The sequence below is a fragment of the Megascapheus bottae genome, chromosome 1 (assembly GCF_031878675.1).
Source record: "Megascapheus bottae isolate mThoBot1 chromosome 1, mThoBot2.hap1, whole genome shotgun sequence".
Taxonomy (NCBI): Eukaryota; Metazoa; Chordata; class Mammalia; order Rodentia; family Geomyidae; genus Megascapheus; species Megascapheus bottae.
The window spans coordinates 68,941,556-68,962,119 of NC_143509.1; the positions used below are offsets into that span (position 1 = coordinate 68,941,556).

At 35.6% G+C, this 20,564-nt stretch overlaps 1 protein-coding gene across 4 annotated transcripts in view; it reads right to left on the reverse strand.

Moving 5' to 3' along the window:
• The window catches only part of Bbx (BBX high mobility group box domain containing), a 223,327-nt gene that overhangs the window by 137,371 nt on the left and 65,392 nt on the right, over positions 1–20,564 (reverse strand). Inside the window, exon 1 of one of the 4 annotated variants that reach the window (XM_090346942.1) lies at positions 14,943–14,961. The exons of the other annotated variants lie outside the window; for them this stretch is intronic. The gene's annotated coding sequence lies outside the window, so the exon portion shown is untranslated. Of the gene's footprint in view, positions 1–14,942; positions 14,962–20,564 lie in introns of those variants that run through there. 4 annotated transcript variants of the gene reach the window in all.

A 20,564-nucleotide genomic window follows, 5' to 3' on the forward strand; every position in this document is an offset into this window, starting at 1 on the left:
GAACTCTGGGCCTCAAACTTTCTACACAGGCCTTCTCCTGCTGAGCTATATATCTAACCCCAGGTTACTGACTAATTTCACCCTGTATTTAATGATGTAATACATTTCAATTAATTTCACCATGAACAAGTAGGTGTAATGTAGATGCGATATATGTAGTCTAGATACTATAAAATGATGCGCATTTTCCAGTGTTACAGTACCCTTTACTTTTTGCTATGAGAAATGAAAACCATAATACTCATCTAAATCACTATTATAAGAAAAATCTTTTTCAGGTACTTTATAAATTCATGTAATAAAAACTCTAATTCACCAGGCTGGGAGTGTGGCCTAGTGTAGAGTACTTCCTTAGCATGCACAAAGCCCTGGGTTCAATTCCTGGGTACCACATACACAAAAAAACAAAAGTGGTGCTGTGGCTCAAGTGGTTGAGCAGTAGTATTGAGCTGAAGGGCTTAGGGGCAGCGCCCAGGCCCATAGTTCAAGATGCAGCACTACAAACAAAACAAAACAAAACAAAAAAACTCCCATTCAGTAAGAACTTGTAAGAAGTATGAAGAAAAAAATAGAAGTAATGTACATTATTGTCATTTTTTAAATAAACTTACTAAAGTTTCCTCTCCAAAATGAGCCATAAAGCACTTCTATAGTTTGGACTTTGAATGTCTCCAAAAGGTCCTGCAGCTTGATGCTACTGGGAGTTTGTGGCAATTTTAAAAGATGGGGCCCAATGGGAATTCTTCAGGGCACTGGGAAGTATGTTCTCCAAGATGACTATGTGACCACAGCCTTACCTATCTGTATTTTGTTTCCCAACAATAAGGTTGTTCCAGCTATGATAGGCTTCCACCATCCAAATCAGCAAGATCAACCAACTGTGGACTAGAAAGTCTAAAATCTGTGAGCTAAAGTATACTGTTTTGTTTTTTAATCTCTTGATGATCTCAGATAACACAGAATCTTAATAGTCCAGACATAAGCTAGACCTATAAGTGAACCAACTAAAAGTGACCCTCCAGCCCCAGAGAAGGCTTCACATGAGGGTAGCCTATGCCCGTTTCTTCACTATCACTACATGAGGCAGAACAACAGAGCAAAGCCAGTCTCAAATTCTTGACCCACAGGAAGTGTGAGATGATGGTCGTGATTTTAAGTTTTATTGCAATATGTTACACTTCAATAGAGCAGTGTTCTCTCTACTTATCTACTTCCCCAAACTACTTATGTACTATATTTTCATCTATCCATAACATACCCATGATAAAGCTTAATGTATAAATTAGGCACAGTAAGAGATTAGCAACAATGACTTGGAGTAAAATAGAAAAATTATAACAATATACTATAGTCAAAGCTATATGAGTATGGTCTCTCCCTCTTTGTTTCTAAACATCTACTTGGAATTCCAACATTTTTAAAAAGCATTTTATAGCATAGATGCTGGCCTGAGTGGTCAGCATCACTACTCTTTTATTAGTAAGTAAAAGTTACTTGAACACTTGCAGTGATATGAGTATAGTCAACCTGATAACTGAAATGATTAATGGATGATTAGGTAGTTTGACCAGTCAAAGGGATGACTCATGTCACAGGTTGGACAAAGCAGGATAATGTGAAATTTCATCATGTTACTCTATGTTTGCTTCTGGAATTTTCCATTTAGTATTTTCAGACGCTAGGTACCCATAGATTATCTGAAATTATGGAAAATTGAACTACCAACAGAAGGAACAATATTTTATAAAAGAGAATACTAAAGTTTCAGACTTTACCATAAAGAACATGAATTTTTACTGTTTAACTTTTCACCTCTTTTTGTAATTATTTAACTGTTTCATTAAAGCATCCAACCCATAATATTCCAGATTTTCAGATCACTGATATAAATACTTTTTCAATCTTTGTTAAAGAGATTAATATTCCTAAATTGTAAATATTTTAAAAACTCTTACAGATTATTGGTTATAAAATATAGTCCATATTTCTAATAATATTTCAGCTTGGACATGAAATTTTAATATCAAATTTATTTATAACTAAATGAAAATCATTTCCTTCATAATTTAGAAGCTAAGAAAGTAGTGTAGATAAAGCATAGGAAATACAAAGTTTGATTTGACTTATCTAAATGTATTGCTGTATATGGTGGGTGAAATAATTTACAATATGCTGTTAGTATAAATCCCTTATATTAATATTAAATCCTCACAACAATATCATGGCTTAGGTTCTATTATTCTCATTTCATAAACAGATAGTAGTAAGCTAAAAAATGGTTTTGAAATTGTATTGATAATTAACAGCAGAGCCATAATTGAACCTTAGTCTGGCTTCTAAGCTATGAGCATAGGTCAGCTCTCATGCTCAATAATATATTTATTCCTATTAAGCACTAGAGGCTATCAAAGCACATTGGTCTTGGGAATTGGCATGAGTTAAAGACTAACTCTACCACTTCCATAAGCATGATTTTACTGATCAACTGATCAAAATCTTTCCATATCTACCTGTAAAGTTAGACAAAAGTAGGATTAATTTTTATGAATAGTAAATGACGTCTGAATAAAAGCCATGAAACTTGAAGTACCCTATTCTCTGTATGATGGGCACCAAATCATTCTGTGGTAGCAGGAGGAAGCAGCAAAACCAGAGTGCACAGGAAAGAGAAAAAAAAAACTAAGAGAAACCACTAGCAAATCGGGGGAACACTGATCACAAGATGAAAGAAAACTCTCTTGTTTTTTTGTCTCCCCCCACACACACACACACTTTTATCATTCCTCTGCTACTCCCTAGACATAGACATAAATAGGGGAACTACTTGGGGCAAAACATGGTAACTAAAGGTCCTTACTATTCTAAGGAAAGAGCTAAACTAAAGTACTTGGGAGAGGAAAAAGTTAGGAAACTCATTCCTTTAAGTTACTTATAAATTGTTGGCTTCAACTAAGCAAGTGTGGCTCTGGTCCTAAATAATGTATAGACATTGAAAAATGAATATAGAATGGACCAATTTCCAAACTGTCCACTAGGTGGCAGATAAGCAGGACAAAACCAAATAATGAAAAGGTTTGAAAGTTGAACTGACCAAGGAAGCACAACCAGGTGGTACTTACAGTTTAAGTTAATTAAGTCAGCTGCCTACGGCAACTAAAATGTTTATATTTTCTGAAGGATATAAGATAGAATTAGAATCTCATAATAGTAACTAAAATGTCCGCAATAGAATCCAAAATTAATCAACATATAAAGCAATCGGAAAAATCGAAACTTGCATTAAAAAAAAGAAAAAAAAATGGATCAACAGACACTAATCAGAAATAACAAAGATACTAGAATTCTCTGACAAAGATTTTAAAGGAGAGTTATAAAAATGTTCTGACAAGGGGGGGTCAGGGATTTGGCTCAGTGGAAGAGCCCTTGCCTGGTAAGTACAAGGTCCTGAGTTCGGTCCCTGGCTCTAGAGAAAAAAAAAAAAAAAAAAAATGTTCTGACAAGTAAAGGCAAGTACTCTTGGAAAAAAAAAAAGCCAAAGTGGTGCTGAGGCTCAAGTGGTAGAGCTCTAGCCTTGAGAAAGTCCAAGGACAGTGCTCAGGCCCTGAGCGCAAGTCCAGGACTGGCAAAAAAAAAAAAAAGAGAGAGAGAGAGAGACACAAAATGTTATAACTACTCCAGAATTTGGATATCTCTTACAATCCTACTCCTAAATATTAACTCTGGAGAAATCAAAACATGTTCCCATATTTGTAATTGTGATAAATAATCCAATGACTACATAAACTTCAGTGTCTGTGAGAAAGAGAGAGAAAGAGAGAGAGAGAGAGAGAGAGAGAGAGAGAGAGAGAGAGAGAGAAAGAAAGAAAGAAAGAAAGAAAGAAAGAAAGAAAGAAAGAAAGAAAGAAAGAAAAAAAGAAGGGGAGGGAGGGAGGGAGGGAGGGGAGAGAGGGGAAAGGGGAAGAACAGCGGGAAAGAGGGGGGAAGGAGGGAGGGAATGGAGGGTGGAAGGAAGGAAGGAAAGGAAGGAAAGAGAGGAAGGAGAGGAAGGAAGGAGAGGAAGGCAGGAGAGGAAGGGAGGGAGGGAAGACTGGCTGGGTATAATTAATACTTGACCAAATTTCAGGCATCACGGAACATGAAAGAGCCCAATCTCAAACAATTTCATATAGGTATGATCCTATTCATATGGAATACTCTAAATGACAAAAACATCTATCTATTGCAAGGAAAAAATGGATAGTGGTTAGCATGCATTAGAGAGGAAAGTGTGACTACAAATGGGCAGAATGTTAGAATTGGTGGGGAAGATAATGAAACTAAATTTAACACATATACTATTTAAATTTCACACAAAATTTGTACACATCTAAATCCAAAGAATTATGGAAACAAGTCAATTTTACAATCAGCCTGAAAGACTGAATATTTTTAAACTCAAAGTTTAAAAAAACAAACAAAACATAAATGATTGATATTATGAATGAAAGCATTTGTTGGAGATGAACTGGTTAATTGGAAAGCATTTGGTCCACTGCATTGAAGGCCAGGGGAATCAAGTGAACTTCACAAGGACTGAAAATGTCTTACAAAAGTGTAATCCTACCCAATATGCTTCCTTTGCTACTGTATAGGCAAACCCAAGACCAAAATAGAAAGAAAATCAAAGAACTCCGTGTCACTCACTCACTGCCTGTCACGAAGTAGTAACTCAGGTCTTCAAGCTGAATGATATTTCAATTATCTAAGAGAATAATTTCTTTCGAAGATCCATTCCAATGTTAATAATTCCACCTGGAATTCTAAACTTTATTCTCTATAATCTATGCAATGCTTTATTTTCTCTACTACAAAGGAAGAAGGTAAGGAAATTCTACTTCAGAAAGATGAAACAGCTGCATGTATTCTTATTCCTCTTGTTAAATACAATTTAAAATTTCAGACACAGCCAGTCAGATCTTGTGGTTCACATCTGTAACATCAGCAATTGAAGGGGTTGAGGAAAGAAGATGTTGAGTAAGAGAGGCCAGCCTGGGCTACGAAGTAAAATCTTACAAAATAATAAATAAATAAATGTTAAACCTTATATATAAACCATTCTAAAAAAAAAAAACTGGGGCCAGGTGTTTAGCTTAGTAGTAGAGTGCTTGCCTAGCATGTCCAGGGTTCGATTCCTCGGTACCACACACATAGAAAAATGCCAGAAATGGTGCAGTGGCTCAAGTGGAACAGCACTAGCTTTGAGAAAACCCAAGGACAATGCTCAGGCCCTGAGTTGAAGCCCCAGACTAGAAAAAAAAAAAAAAGAAGAAGAAGAAGGGTCTTGAGCACTCAAGAAATAAGCCAGTGATTTTTTTGTTGTTTTTCTTCTATATCATATATCTCAGACTTGAAAATGAAGTAGCTAATTATGTCACAGGGCACAAAAATGTTACTAATATGGCCAGCTCTTTGCAGCCAAAGGAGAGATCAAGAAAGAAGCAAGTACAGACTAACAGAAAACATTTACATAGTAACTCTTCTTCAAAAGTCAGACATCATTAAATAAATAAACCTCACATCTGTCCGTACCAGATAAAACCTGTAAACTTGTACCCTTGACATGCCAACAATCCCAAGTTAAGATGGTAGGAAGGGAAAGACAAGTAAAGACCTAGGGTCTTTACATTCCCACCTTCTAGCTACCTACTCAGAAATCTTTTCTTCTCTCTCTTCGCTTAATTGGTATCAGCTAGAAGGCCTAGATAGCAATGGCCACTCTCCTTTATTAATCAGACAAAACAGGTTTCAGAACAAAGAAAATACAAGGCACGGAAGCCATTAAATCATGATTAAAGGACATACTAGCAAGAAGATATATCCATCACAAATGTGTACGTACCAATAATAATGTCAAAATATGCAAATAAAAATACATAGAACAAAAACAATCCGCAATCACAATAGGAAATATCCACAACCTTCTTTCAGTAACTGATAGAATTCGGCAGAAAATCACAACAGATATTCAAGAACTTATAAATCAATGAACAGGACCTAATTGACATTCACAAAACACTTACTTGAGCCAACATCACAGTTTCTCAAGCAATCAAGAAATATGTACCAAGATAGGCTAGGTCCCCAAACTGATTTACAGACTTAGAAGTCTCTATTAAAATCTCAGCCAAAAAAAAAAAATCTGTAGATTCAGTAGATACAGACAAGATGATTCCAAATTGTAATGGAATAGTAAAGGAATTAGAATAGCTAAAATAATTTTAAGAAAGAGATATGTGTGAGAAATCAGTGTATCTGATAAGACATAACTACAACAATCAAGAATGCATGACATCAGAGACACACAGAGAAACATAACAGAATAAACCCAGCCACATAGCCACATACAAATGGTGCTGAAGTGGAAATCCATAAACAAACAAAAACAACCTGAACCTAAAACAGTGCAAACAAAAATTGGTTCAAAATGAATCAGTCTCAAACATAAGATGAAAAAAGTCAGTAATTTTTTTTAAAAAAATTAAAAACAAGCCAACACAAAGTGAACCCAAGAAAATGTTTGTAATCTGGAGTTAGTTAAATTTGAGCGCTTGGATTTACACCAAATATATTCCTAAACAGGGAAAGCTAATAAGGTAAGCGTCTTCAAATTTAAAACCTTTTTTTACTGTGACAAAACCTAATTTAAAAAATAAAAAGATAGAGCCAGGTGTGGTGCCTCATGCCTGTACTCCTAGCTACTAAGGAGGCTGAGATCCTGAGGATCAAGGTTCAAAGCCAGTCCGGGCATGAAAGGAACTGAGACTCTTATCTCCAATTAACCTCAAGGGTAGGGCAGTAGCCTTGAGCTGAAGAGCTCAGGGACAGTGCCCTGGCTGAGTTCAAGCCCCATGACCCACAAAAGAAAGGAAAGAAAGAGAGAGAGAGAGAGAGAGAGAGAGAGAGAGAGAGAGAGAGAGAGAGAGAGAGAGAGAGAGAGAGAGAGAGAGAGGAGAAAAGAGAGAGAGAAAGAGAGCAAGAAAGAGAGAGAGAGAGAGAAAGAAAGAAAGAAAGAAAGAAAGAAAGAAAGAAAGAGAGAGAGAGAGAGGAAAGAAGGAAGGGAATCGGAGGAGGAAGAGGAAGAAGAGGAAGAGGAGAGGAGAGGAGGAGGAGGAGGATGAGGAGAAGGAGAAAAAGAAGTAGTAGTAGTAGTGGAGGAGGAGGAAGAAGAAGAAAGGAGAAAGAGAGAGAAAGAAAGAAAGAGAGAGAGAGTGAGTAAAGCTGGGAACAAAAAAACTACATGCAAATCATATATTTGACGAAGTATTCATATCTAGAGCATATGAAGAACTCTCAAAGCACAACAGTAAAATATACAGTTCAATGGCCAAAACAGACAATTTACCAAGGGAGATTTTTTTAATTGGCAAGAAAATATTCATTATTAGCTATAATGAAAAGCAAAACTACATGAAATCACTATACACCCACAGAAACAGCTTTAAAAACTAACACCTAATGCTAGTAAGAAGACAGGAGAAGCTAAACTGTTCATTTATTATGGCAGAAATAAAAATAATACAGCCAATCAAAAAAATCCTTTAGTGTTTTCTTAAACAGAACATGCAATCACCTTGTCATCAACAAATGTACTACTGGCGATTTATCCTGTTAAAATCAGTTAAGTCAATTAGCAGTATTACTTTGAGCCCTAAATTGGAAACAATCCAGATGTGTTTAAACAAATGAATAAACAGCATCTCCAGGCCAAGAAATAGTAGTCAGCAGCAACAACAACAAAAGGTGCTGGAGGCTCTCTGCTGTAATCCTACCTACTCAAGAGTCTGAGATCCTGAAGATTTCCACTTGAGGCCAGCTTGCACAGGAGGAAAGTCTGAGAAACATAACCTCCAAAATAACCAGGGCTGGAGGCATAGCTCAAGTGGTAGAGAACCAATAAAGCAAGCATGAGGCCCTGAGTTTAAACCCTATCATATCAACATAAACAAAATAAAAGGAAGCCAGATGTCAGTGGCTGGCTCATGCCTGAAATACCAGATGTTCAGAAACCTGAGATCTGAAAAACAGAGTTCAAAGACAGCCTAGGCAGAAAAGTCCCCCAGAAGACTCTTTATCTCCAACTAACCACTCAAAAGCCAGAAGTGAACCTGTGGATCAAAGTGGAAGAGCACTAGCCTAAGGCAAAAGAGAGGTAGTGTCCAGTCCCTGAGTTTAAGCCCCATGACTGAGAAAAGAAGAAATAAAAAATAAAATAAAATAAATAAGGAATCACTGATACAGACAACTATGCATGATTCTCCATAGAAGTATGCTAAGTAAAATAAGCCAAATCTCAATATTCCTAATATGTAACTTCATTTCTAAAAAACATTCTTCAAATGACAGTGCTATAGAAATGAGCATCAAACTAGTGTATGCCAGGAATTATAAAGGGTTGAAGGTAAAAACAAAGTGGATGTGACTATAAAATGGGCAATCTGAGGAATCCTAAGGTGATGGAAATGTTCTTCATTTTGACATATATATGTCAACAGGCTGGCTATGATACTGAACTATCATTTTATAGAAGTTACCACCTGGGAATCCCAGATAAATAGCCTATATTTCTGGTAACCACATGTAAATATACAAATACTTCAAATTCTTTTAAAAGTTAGTAAAAATAAAATTATAAAGCTCCTACAGGGGACTCAAGCCATGTTTTTAAGTCCATAATTTACTATTTCTCTACATTCCTCCTTAGCTAATCTCATTCAATAGGGGTTTTAGTTATTATTACCAGCGACTGCCAAACTTGTATTGCACGCTCATTTCTCTTTTCTAATGTCCAGACATACTTAAAATGGGTATGGTAATCTAGATATCTCACAGGCACCTCAATATTAATTTTGAACATTCCTCCTTATTGTCCCTAGATGTGCTTTCTTGGGAGATTTGCCCATTCACCTGTGGTCAATTGCTGTAATAGTCTCTCCACTATTTCCACAACCCCAATTGTACCCCTTCAATGGCATTTCTCCAATAGCAACCAGGCTGATTTTTGTAAATTGTCAATAATTCACTCCTTAATATAAATGTTTTCCATGTTAGTATTGTTTCCCGCATCCTCATCAAAGCACAAAAAAACCCCAGGTATTCTGGTTTCCATCTTCCATCTTGCCATTCTCTTCACACTCATTTCTGAATTCCAGCCACAATAAGACTTTTCTGGTTTCTCCAAGGCATTTTTGTTATATTTACTTATGGCCCTTTGCACTTACTCCTACCATTCTCACCCTAAAGTACCTAGTATCTACTCAGCAGATCTTAGCTTACCCATCATGCCTAAGTCTGGTTTCTTCAGCCTTCAAACTAGGGCAGGCCCTTGTTAAATAATAAAAGGCATGCCTAAGAACTTCAAGTACAACCAAACTAAAGAATTTTGACTTCTTGGGGGGAAAAAAAACCCCAAAGATGTATACAATATCTAAAGCAAAAAAAAAAATCAATATATTACATTTCAGTATGTAAGCTACACAAATTTGATCTGTACTTTATTTAGGTTAACGTAGGCCTACTTGGTAAGTGCTGGATGCATATTTCCTCTGCAGCTTTCTTAATATGAAGCACGGTAATACTAATTCTAGTCAGAGACTTTGTCATTCAGAAATTTTAACAATTAGAAACTATGTATACTTATTAACTAGCAAATTTTATGACAAATCTCTGCTACTTAATAGGCTTTAAGGGCAACCCCATCAATATGATTGTGTCTATTTATATACCTATATGTACATATATAAATATAAACTTATTTTAAAAGCTTTTAAGTTCCCTATGACAATTAACATGTTCTTCCAATCCTACAGTTTATCTATATGAAATTCTTCGTAAAGTATGATATGCTCTACCTAGTCTCTTAATAATGAAAATATTTTTAAAAAATATGAAAATGTCTGCAAGAATGCATCATATAAAAAAATCAGTTAGAACTTTAAATATGTTTAGAACTTCCCTCTAAACAGTAACTTAGAGAGGTCAGAGTTTTAGCTCTCAATTTTTCCCACCTTCATTCACACAGTTGCACACTCTGAAAGTCATTGCATTCCTCCTCCCACCCCCAAATTGCCAGGGTTCCTTTTTTTTTTAACACCCTATCTCAGGTTTTAAATTAAATATGGATACTTTATACTGAACACTACTCAAGAATTAATTAATTCTATTAGCAATCCTGTCTTTACCTATTTTTCATACTACAGCTTTTTTTTTAAAACTGGGTGTTTCTAGAAATCAGCTATAATTACTACACCACCAGTGCTCTCAACTGTATGGTTCTCCATCTTCCATGTGTTTGACTTGTGATTCTATAAAACATCCAATCTTTATATTTCTGTTAAAAAAGAAAAAATAATCCCACTGGCTTAAAAATCCCATTACGGAGTTCATAAAAATGGACTCCAGAATAAGATATAATGAAAAGTCACATAAAAATCTAAATATTAATGGAATAATGTAAAACATGCTGCAAAATAGAAATGTGAAACTACTGGGGCAAAGGAAGCAAAGGATACTCTAGAAATGCAATTTTATAAGGTGCTATTACTGCTAATATTACACACCTCTGGATTAATAAATCCAAGGATTTCCACGCTGTGAGAAAAACACATACAAACTTGTATTGAACAAGCTGGAGGGCCGTGAGTTTGGCCTAGTGAGAGAGTGCTTGCCTAGCATGCACGAAGACCTAGGTTCCATTTCTGGTACCACATACATAGGAAAAAAGCTGGAAGTGGTTCTATGGCTCAAGTGGTAGAGCTCCAGCATTGAGAAAAGTCCTAGGACAGTGCTCAGGCCTTGAGTTCAAACCCTATAATTGGCAATAATAATAATAATAATAATAATAATAATAATAATAATAAGCTGGAAGAGAAACAGACAAATTTGATTGACTAAATTTACTTATATAACCTTTGTCTTAATTGGGCATTAGTGGCTCAAACTTGTAACTGTAGCTTCACAGATGAATGAGATCCAAAGGATCATGGCTTGAGGCCAGCTAAGCACTAAATTTTTCTCGACTCCATCTCCAAACTAACCAACAAAATCAGGACTAGAGGTATGGGTCAAAGGCAGAGCACTTGTGTAGCAAGCATGAAGCCCTTAGTTCAAACTTTTAGTCTGTCACTACTACTGAAAATCTGCCTAAAATGTATGAAAGCATATTTTTCCTTTAATAAGTACAACCAAATTTTGGACTAATGATAATGAGTTTTATCAGCTATTAAGGGGGCCAGTTTTCACTGAACCCTAGGGAAGATGAGGACATTAGGTCAGATGTATACGACCTACTTTACCCATTTTGGTTTTTTGTTTTATTTTGTTTTCTTTGCTAAACTCCTTAAAACCAATTTTACAAAGGGGAGAAAAGGAGCTTATATTCCTATAAGTCGAAAGTAAAAAAATAAAAAACTAAACCTGGTTATTTGAGCTTTTACTATATCAATGAAGCTCTTCTAAAGTAATAGGTATTCTTGAAAAATCTGTTCCATTTTCAACACTGTTAAAGCAGTAAGAGCCCAAGGGCAAAACTTAGGAATAAGAAAGATAAAATCCAATTCCTATGGGAAAAAGAAAAGCATATTGGAGAAAGCTGGGTAGCATTCAGGTATTTAGTAAATATGGCTTATGTATTAAGTATGTTTTATGTATTAAAGATGCCTATTATCTGCAAAATCTGGAGATTGTCCATATATATTTCTCCATTAATATACAAAAGGTTTCCATGCTGTGATTCCTTAAGAGCAAATTCATATTACTCTATCATGAACTCTGAGTATGTGTAAGGCACAAGAAAAAGAGCAAGAGAGAAAAGTCAGAGTGAGGGTCAGAGATAGACAGAAATAGAGACAAAGTGACAGAGAGAGACTACAAAGGCAGGTGGTGTGGATCTAAGTGTCCAAAGGAAACAGGATGCCCAAATTCCTAAGAAAATTATTTTCTGAAATTAACCTAAGAGTATAACTACTTACTTTATTAATTTTTCTTACTTTGAATAAAATATACAATTAGTGCACATGAGAAAACTCTGTGGAGTTATATATTAAATATGCAGAAAAAAATGAGCAATCAAGATATTACCTTTCTGTTTTCTCTGAAGTTTTCCTGTTTATCTGACAAACTGCTTCAGCACTTAATCAGACATACAAGAAAAGCAGTGAACTATATGATCTTACACAAGTCACCTGCTACTGGCAAAATATTTCCTATTTGTCTTAATCAAGAATATCATGACAAATACAATACATTGCCCTTTTTTTTTTTTTTTTTTTTTTTTTTTTTTGCCAGTCCTGGGCTTGAGCTCAGGGCCTGAGTACTGTCCTTGGACTTTCTCAAGGCTAGAGTTCTACCACTTGAGCCACAGCAGCACCACTTCCAGCTTTGTTCTATGTATGTGGTACGGAGGAATCGAACCCGGGCCTCCGTGCATGCTTGGCAAGCACTCTACCACAAGGCCAAACTCCCGGCCCCAGCACATTGCCTTTTAAGTAAAATGTTATGCTATTAGTCCAGAAGAATACCTTAGATATACTTTTATTTTGGAAAAGCATTTGGACAAATGTTAAACACCAACATTTGGTGCTCAAAATTGCAAGTTTTTTTATTTAAAAAATTTATTAACATTGATTTTTACATCATATTTCAAATGAGGAGTGACATATTCGAGAGATGGGCCAAGTTAACAATATTAAATGAGCCACAGGACCACACTCTAATACTGTTGTTATATGCTTATGATAAACTTTTGGGATCTATTATTCTCTCTGTGCAGAATAAGTGATTGATTTGCTTTCTCCCTTTTTCACAACCATGACATGCAAATCCTATAACTACAACTCAAAAGAAAAACCTATAAACGTGGGACAGAAGAGGCCTGAAAATTAGTGTGAATAAGTTCTTAAAAACTTTATGACTTCAGTCAAGCTCTAAAGAGTCAACATACTTACATGATACCTCCCCCCCAAAAAAAACAGATATATCTTAGCCATTCAAAACACAAGTGTAGTGTCTAGAATGAAAGGGCCTCAGCAACTCCACATAGACTATGATAGGCACTCCCAATGGTGATATTTAAGGGTAATAAAGGTGATATTTAAGGGTAATATTGACAAATAAGAGCAATTATTGGAAGAAAAGTTACTAGAACACTAAAAGAACTAGAAAATGAGAGAGAAGACAAGGGAAACTAGAACTATTTAGCCTTGAAAAGGTCTTGGGGGAGAGATGATATTAAATATCTGAGTAGCTGTTAGATGACAGAGGACTCTGAACCAAAGAGGGCACAGGTAAAGCAGATTTGATGTTAATGTGAACCCCACAAAAAGGAATCACTACTAGAATGTCCCCAGTAATGCAACTGTTGTCACCTAAGTGGACATTAGAAATACCTGACACTAACATTCAAACTATCAGTACTTGGCCCACCACATCCCATTTAACTAGAATCTCTACTACAGGCAACTGTTGTCAATTATGTGGACATTATAAATACCTGACACTAACGTCCAACTATCAATGGTTGGCCCCAACCACATCCCATTTGATTAGAATTTGTACTTCAGAGCTAAGCAATTTTAAGTAAGGAAAGTACTCCCAGAGCTTCCACTGTGAAAATGACCAATGTAAAAAGGACCTGAGAGCCACCAGGTTATTTTTCTCATGCAAAACTGTCTATTCATTTATTCATTCACTTGTTTGTTTTTCTTGTGTGATGCTGAGGTTAAGCCCAGACCTGAAAGTGCTAAACAAGTATTCAACAACATAGCCCTCCCCTCCCCCCATGGCCCTAGAACCTTTCCTATTTGTAACTTGTTAAACTAAGCACTATCCTCCACGGTCAGGAAAATCAATCCCTTTTTTCAAGTATTTCAGGAGAAATAAAATTTAAATTTTATTCAAAGAGATGAATGCTCTCAAAGAAAAGAATTTAACTTTATTTAGCAAAGTCTACTCCTGAAAACTGGATTTTGAAGATCTAAGCACTTTTTTTGGTGGAAAAGAACAATCCTGCCACTTCATATGTAGTTTATACAATTTAATTTCTAAGTATTGTAAAGGAAATTTTAAATATGCTCAAATCAGGGTTTTGTAGTTCATTTCATGATAAAATAATAGAAATCAAGCAGAAAATACTTCACCATTTGTAGCATATCCAATAGACATGAAAAAATTAGTCTTATTTTCCTGCTTTAAATATTTTCTGAAACTTTCTGTGACAAACAGCCAGGATTTTTGGTTATCAATAAAGTTCTCCACACTTCCTTCAGTTACAGTTCCTAATCCTTTTTTCTGACTACTGGATAAATACATTCATACAGGTTTCCTAATCTCCTTTGAAAAGATACACTCGTATGTCTTCTGGCCAGACATGGATGCTTAGGTGGGCTGTACTTCAAATTTTAGTGGCCACTACAGATTTTTCCACTTCGATGTAACACACCCTCTAAACTTTAAAACTTTCACTTTAGATCACAGTAAAACACCCATTTCCTTTTACTTTTGCAATCTGTCAGTGTACAAAGCTTGTAATGAATCTGAAGCTTCTTTTAAGCTACTTGAAGTTTCTCTCATTAATCTTTGCCATGTGATTCATAAATAATGAGAGAGGTATTAAAAACCATCATCTTGTTTACAGAAAACCACCACCAAAAGAACCTGGAAAAACACTGTGGATTTCCTTAGACTTATGCAGCCTTAAGGAACGTATCAGGAGTCCTGACATGGGGACGAAGCACACGGTTAATATTTTTCTTAACTATTAAGCCAGTTAAGGGTGTAAGTTTCAAGTAATGACTGCCATTTTCATATCAAAACACTCGAATTACAATCACACAGACATCTGAGCAACTGCTGGACACACAGTTTTGCTCCACAGCCAACAGTCACCTTTCCATTTTTCAGGCACATACCTCTCTCATAGAAATGTTTTCAGTGCAGCAGTCTATAGCTGGCTGTAACACCGGCACGGCACGATGTGACAACAAAATTCTTGATGATTTTGCCCCTTTCTTTCTTCAAAGTCCTCCCTCGCCTTCCATGCCCCAGAGAGACCCAAATCAACAATACTTCCACAAAACCCGACTGAGTCTTAAGAATATAATGCTTCCAGTGAGAGCAGGCAGACCAGCTTTATAGAACAGCTTTCAGAGAAGCAGGAAGCTGATCTGAGCAGCAGAGAGCAGGGATGGGGCGGAGCAGAAAGGAACTGAGCTAGGGGAGAGCGAGGCACAGATAGTCTAGGCTGCTTCTAGTTACTTATTGACAGTTTCAACTAATACCACAGATTTATGAACGGGGTGTGCATCCATCCTGCCATACCTTTTCTTTCTTTTATGAATCTCTTGTCAATCTGGTAAACTATTATACTGAGGAAAGTAAGGCCTCCCGGCCAGAGCCCAGTTACAGGGAAATGATGTAAGCTTCCCACCTCCCACCAGCCCCAGCTCTGCCAATCCACCTCTACTCTGACCTGTTAATATCTCCTCCCTCCACTAGGGCTACTGCCCCGGGGCTGCAAGCCCCCAGGCTTGCCTAGCTGTGTACTACAAGGAGGCAGAAAGTATTTGCCAAGGGGCAAGAAATCTTTTTGGTTTGAGTAGGTCGTCAATTTAAAAAAACAATAGTAAAGTAAATGCATTTCTATTTAAAATTTAATGCTGAGTCGCAAAAGCTAGACAGTCCCTGAAACAAATAATATGAAGTAGAACTGAAGTGAGGAATGCAATTAGGAGAAGGAGGCACAAGGTGTGAGGAAGTAAAGGGTGCAATACTGTGAGTTAGCAAACACATGTTCTATTTTTCTTATACGACACCTCTGTGACACCTCTGTGACCTCGGAATACTAGTTTAACCTCTCTAGTTTCAGTTAAAAGAAAAGGATGAACATAAATTAATTCCGAGATCTCTCCTACAGACGTAATTGTATGAACTGACACCATAAAGAAACAGCCAAGAGCCAAAAATCTGACTGTTGGCTGACTGCTGCTCACTCAGAATTGCAATTCTTCCATTAAACTTTTTAAGAAATGATTTGATAAATGTGAGTAGGTCTAACACAACATACAGTAGAGAAAGTTAAAGCAATTTATAGAGTTAATCCTCATTGGGAAAATTTATAGAGAATTAGGATTATGAAGATGCATGGAAGATGACTAATAGATGTATGGAAGCAAAATAAGACCTGATATTACCTCTAGACAGCTTAAATCATTTACCTGGGTCAGCACTGCTCTAAATAAAGGACACAGAAGGAACAAAATATATTTATAATTAATAGCCTATACCCTACTGAATACTAGCACTCCAAACAGAAACATTCAAACTCATAGATGTACTGCACTTTCCAATGCTCATGTAGGCACACAGATAATAGATAACTTTGCAGACCAACTTTCTAAATTCCCTTTCCCAAACCTAGCCTGTCTTAGACTATACCTACATAGGATAGCCTTTTCCACCTTTCCTTTCTAACCACATTCATCTTCACCAAATTAAGGCACATAGCTCACCCACAGGAGAACAGGAAAGGCTAAAAACAATTCTGGACAGGACATGGGGACAATCAGAAATATTGCCAGAGAAAAAAATGAATGGCCCTAACCTACTCACTCTTTTGCAATGTAGATGGCTTTGCCAATTCTTTGCTTATCATAATTGAATTGTCAGATGATAAATGATTAAAGATAATTTTAAATAATGATCACTGTGATTTCAAATGTAAACAAGGAGTCCAAAAAATGAGTAAGAGTGTTAAAATTAATACCTTCATTCTTGTCCATTTATTTATGTAAATAAAAGTTTTACATTGTATATGTACATTATAAAAATAAAAAATATGTTAATATGAGAAAATATTCATCATTCATGGTCATAAAGGAAATGCAAACAAAAACAACCCTAAAATACCTTACCCCAATAAGAATGGCCAAGATTTTGAACTCAGACAATGACAGATGCTGGCGGGGTTGTGGAGAAAAAAGGAACCCTACTGCACTGCTAGTGGGATTGTAAGCAAGTTCAGCCACTCTGGAAAGCAATGTGGAGGTTTCTTAAAGAACTGAAAATAGACCTTCCCTACGATAGCCAGGTGACAGAAACAATCCAGATGCCCTACTGCAGATGAATGGATACAAAAAATGTGGTATGTATCTACATATGTATGTGTGTGTGTGTGTGTGTGTGTGTGTGTGTGTGTGTGTGTGTGTACACAATGGAATTCTACATAGCCAACAGATAAGATAAAATAATAGCATTCGCAGGGAAGTGGATGAATCTAGAGCAAATCATGTTGAGTGAGACAAGTCAAGATCAAAGGAACAAAAGGCGCATGGTATCCTTAATATGCAGCTATTAGATCCAAACAGTACAAGAGTGATGACTCAATGTTTGCATACCCAATGCTTTGAACATGGTATTGGAAATATAAACACAACTACACAGACATAAAAATTTGTGACTCTATAGACATAATGTTTTAATTCATAGATTAATATATATCTATGACATACAAACCCTCAGCCTAATTTTAATTATGTTCTTAAATCTATGTGCCAGTGATTGTATATAGAGATTCCTTTCTTGAATATTTGTTTGTTAAATATGTCATTTGAAATGATGTAAAAATCAATGTTAATGAATTTTTTAATAAAAAAAAGGAGTACATAAAATTCAGCTTCTTTGGGACAGAGCAAAGGCAGTACTCAGAGGGAAAAAAATAAGTTAAACATTTTCTTTGATAAATAACATTAGTTTAGGGGCCGGGAGTTTGGCCTAGTGGTTAAAGTGCTTGCCTAGCATGCATGAAGAGTCGGGTTCGATTCCTCGGTACCACATACATAGAAAAAAGCCGGAAGTGGTGCTGAGGCTCAAGTGGTAGAGCTCTAGCCTTGAGAAAGTCCAAGGACAGTGCTCAGGCCCTGAGCTCAAGCCCAGGACTGGCAAAAAAAAAAAAAATAAATAAATAACATTAGTTTACAAGTTTTAAGCTAACTGAAGAGGAAAATACCAATACACTAAGAAATAAATTTTCAATAAAACTATTTTTGCTTAACATGTTAAAATTTGTAAGTCCATGAATATTAGTTTGTTCTAATCATCACTAACTACAACTTTTTTATATATTTTTATTGTAATTAATAGAAGGGTTACATGATATTTGCCAGATAGATGGTGCATTAATTCCCATACATTGATACCCTTTCACATACTAACTACAACTTTTTAAGAATCACTTAATGCCATATGTTCACAAAAAAACCTTAATTTTTATCAGTTTTAAGCTTATAATATATAAGATAAAATCTGGAGAGAAAAGTAAGGTGTCAAAAATATAAAGTAACAAACACTAAAATTTAATCATACTAAATACTTTCTAAGTGGATAATAATTATTACAAACTGTAGTATAGTTTATATAGTACATGAACCTGATTATATTTAAGAACATAACAACTACATTAAGAAATCCAAGATTTATAATGTAATAAAAGATATAAATAATTTATACTTAAAACTTTAAAAATTAATTGTTAAAACCTACTGAGGGAACACCTGTTTTCTAAAATGTTTTACTACAATTATAAAGTCCAAAGATCCTAACTCTAATTTACACTCCTTCCATTCGCAAGCATCTTTCAAATGGATAAAAACAACAACGAAAGCAGCAATCTAGAATCTCAGGAAATAAACTACTTTGAACAATTAAGATTTCTAATTGAAATCTTACTTTTAATTCCTAATTTTTAAAATAATCAATATGAAAATCTTTCCAGATGGGAACCTTTTTCTCATCTTCATTAAACTATTCCACCATAATATAACCTTGGAAAGTCTTTCCTTGGCAATTATTAGTAACACCAATCCTGAGCCTCATTTAGGGCTGTCTGTATTTCTGCCAGTAAGGTGAGGGATGTGGGAACACAAAGAAGGTTCAATTCCTAGCTCATGCTGCCTGGCTCCAGTAAGCATAAACTGCTAGCCCCTGAAACTCAGCTCTAACTTCTTCATTGCAATCTGACTTTCTGAAGCTATCAACAAAATATTAGTTCCCAAATATAAATATGCTTTACTTAAAAGATTCGATACCAAAAATAAATTCATAATATTCTAGGATCTGTTCCCATTGGGTTAGACTTCCATTATACTTGTCACCATTGAATGTCTATGTGAAGTTCCTCTTGCCATTTAAGTTGACAGAGGTGTGGAAATTAGCCAAAAAAGCCAATCTCCTTATTCTTAACAGCAATGATTAAAAAGTGATGGATGTATCATCTATAAAATATATCATGTAATTTTTTTCTAGAGATCATATAGGCTATGGATCAGTGAAAATGAATGTAATATACAGACAGATTTAACTATATAAAAAGGTCAATATGCTTTGATATAACTAAAAACTCACCAAAGAGATCTAATATATATATATATTTTTTTTTTCTTTGCCAGTCCTGAGCTTGAGCTCAGAGCCTAAGCACTGTCCTTGGACTTTCTCAAGGCTAGAGCTCTACCACTTGAGCCTCAGCACCATTTCCAGCTTTTTTCTATGTATATGGTACTGAAGAATCAAACCCGGGTCTTCGTGCATGCCAGGCAAGCACTCTACCACTAGGCCAAACTCCCAGCCCAAGAGATCTAATATATTTTTTAAGTTGCAAACTCATTCTCCTATTGAACACTTGTGTAAGGTCCACATTGCTTTTATCATCTACTCACTAAATGGAATATTGCATAGCTTAACATTCTGAGCTCCTAGTTCATACAATGTGACTGGAACTTCAGGTTCCAGAAACATGAAATAAGTCTTTAACTTTCAAGAAGTAGCAAATAATTCTCAAATAACATTCAGAGGGGAGATACAAGTTTTCAAAAGTTAACCTTATATTATGTTTATATTATTCTCTCCCTTGAGTTATTCTTGATTACTATTGTTATGATCTCATCCCATTCTCTACACAACTCTATCATTATTTCCAAGTTACTGATTATGAATATAACCTAAGCTTTGAATCTGTCTAAGAGAATTGTTCTAAATCAAAACAGCCTAGGATGAAAGCCAGAAATAAAACACAGGCCTCCAGATGGTAGGTCTAGCATAGTATGCTAGTACATGACCCTGACCCACTAAAAGAGCTGTAGAATCAACAAAGACGGTTGAGCAGCATTCCCGCTCATTTCTATGATTCCTGAGAGCCATCATTTTTTTTAATCCAGAGCAAGTATTCTGGAATTATGCAAGATTGGAATCCAGATGATATAACTGTGGACAACTATTTAATATCTTTTAACCTCAATGTCTTCACATATAAAAAGTAGTAACAGAACATAGAGGGAATCAAAAGTGATAGTATCCTTAGTACTGCTGGTGACAAATTTGAGTTACCTAAATAATAACAAATTTATAAGCTCTTATTGTATAATTTGCCTTTGCTTATATAATTCTTACAACACTCACTCGATATCGTAGATATTACTTTTAATCCTATTTCATCTACAAAGAAAAAAATGGGTTCTGTGACCCATTGCCTCATAGAACTA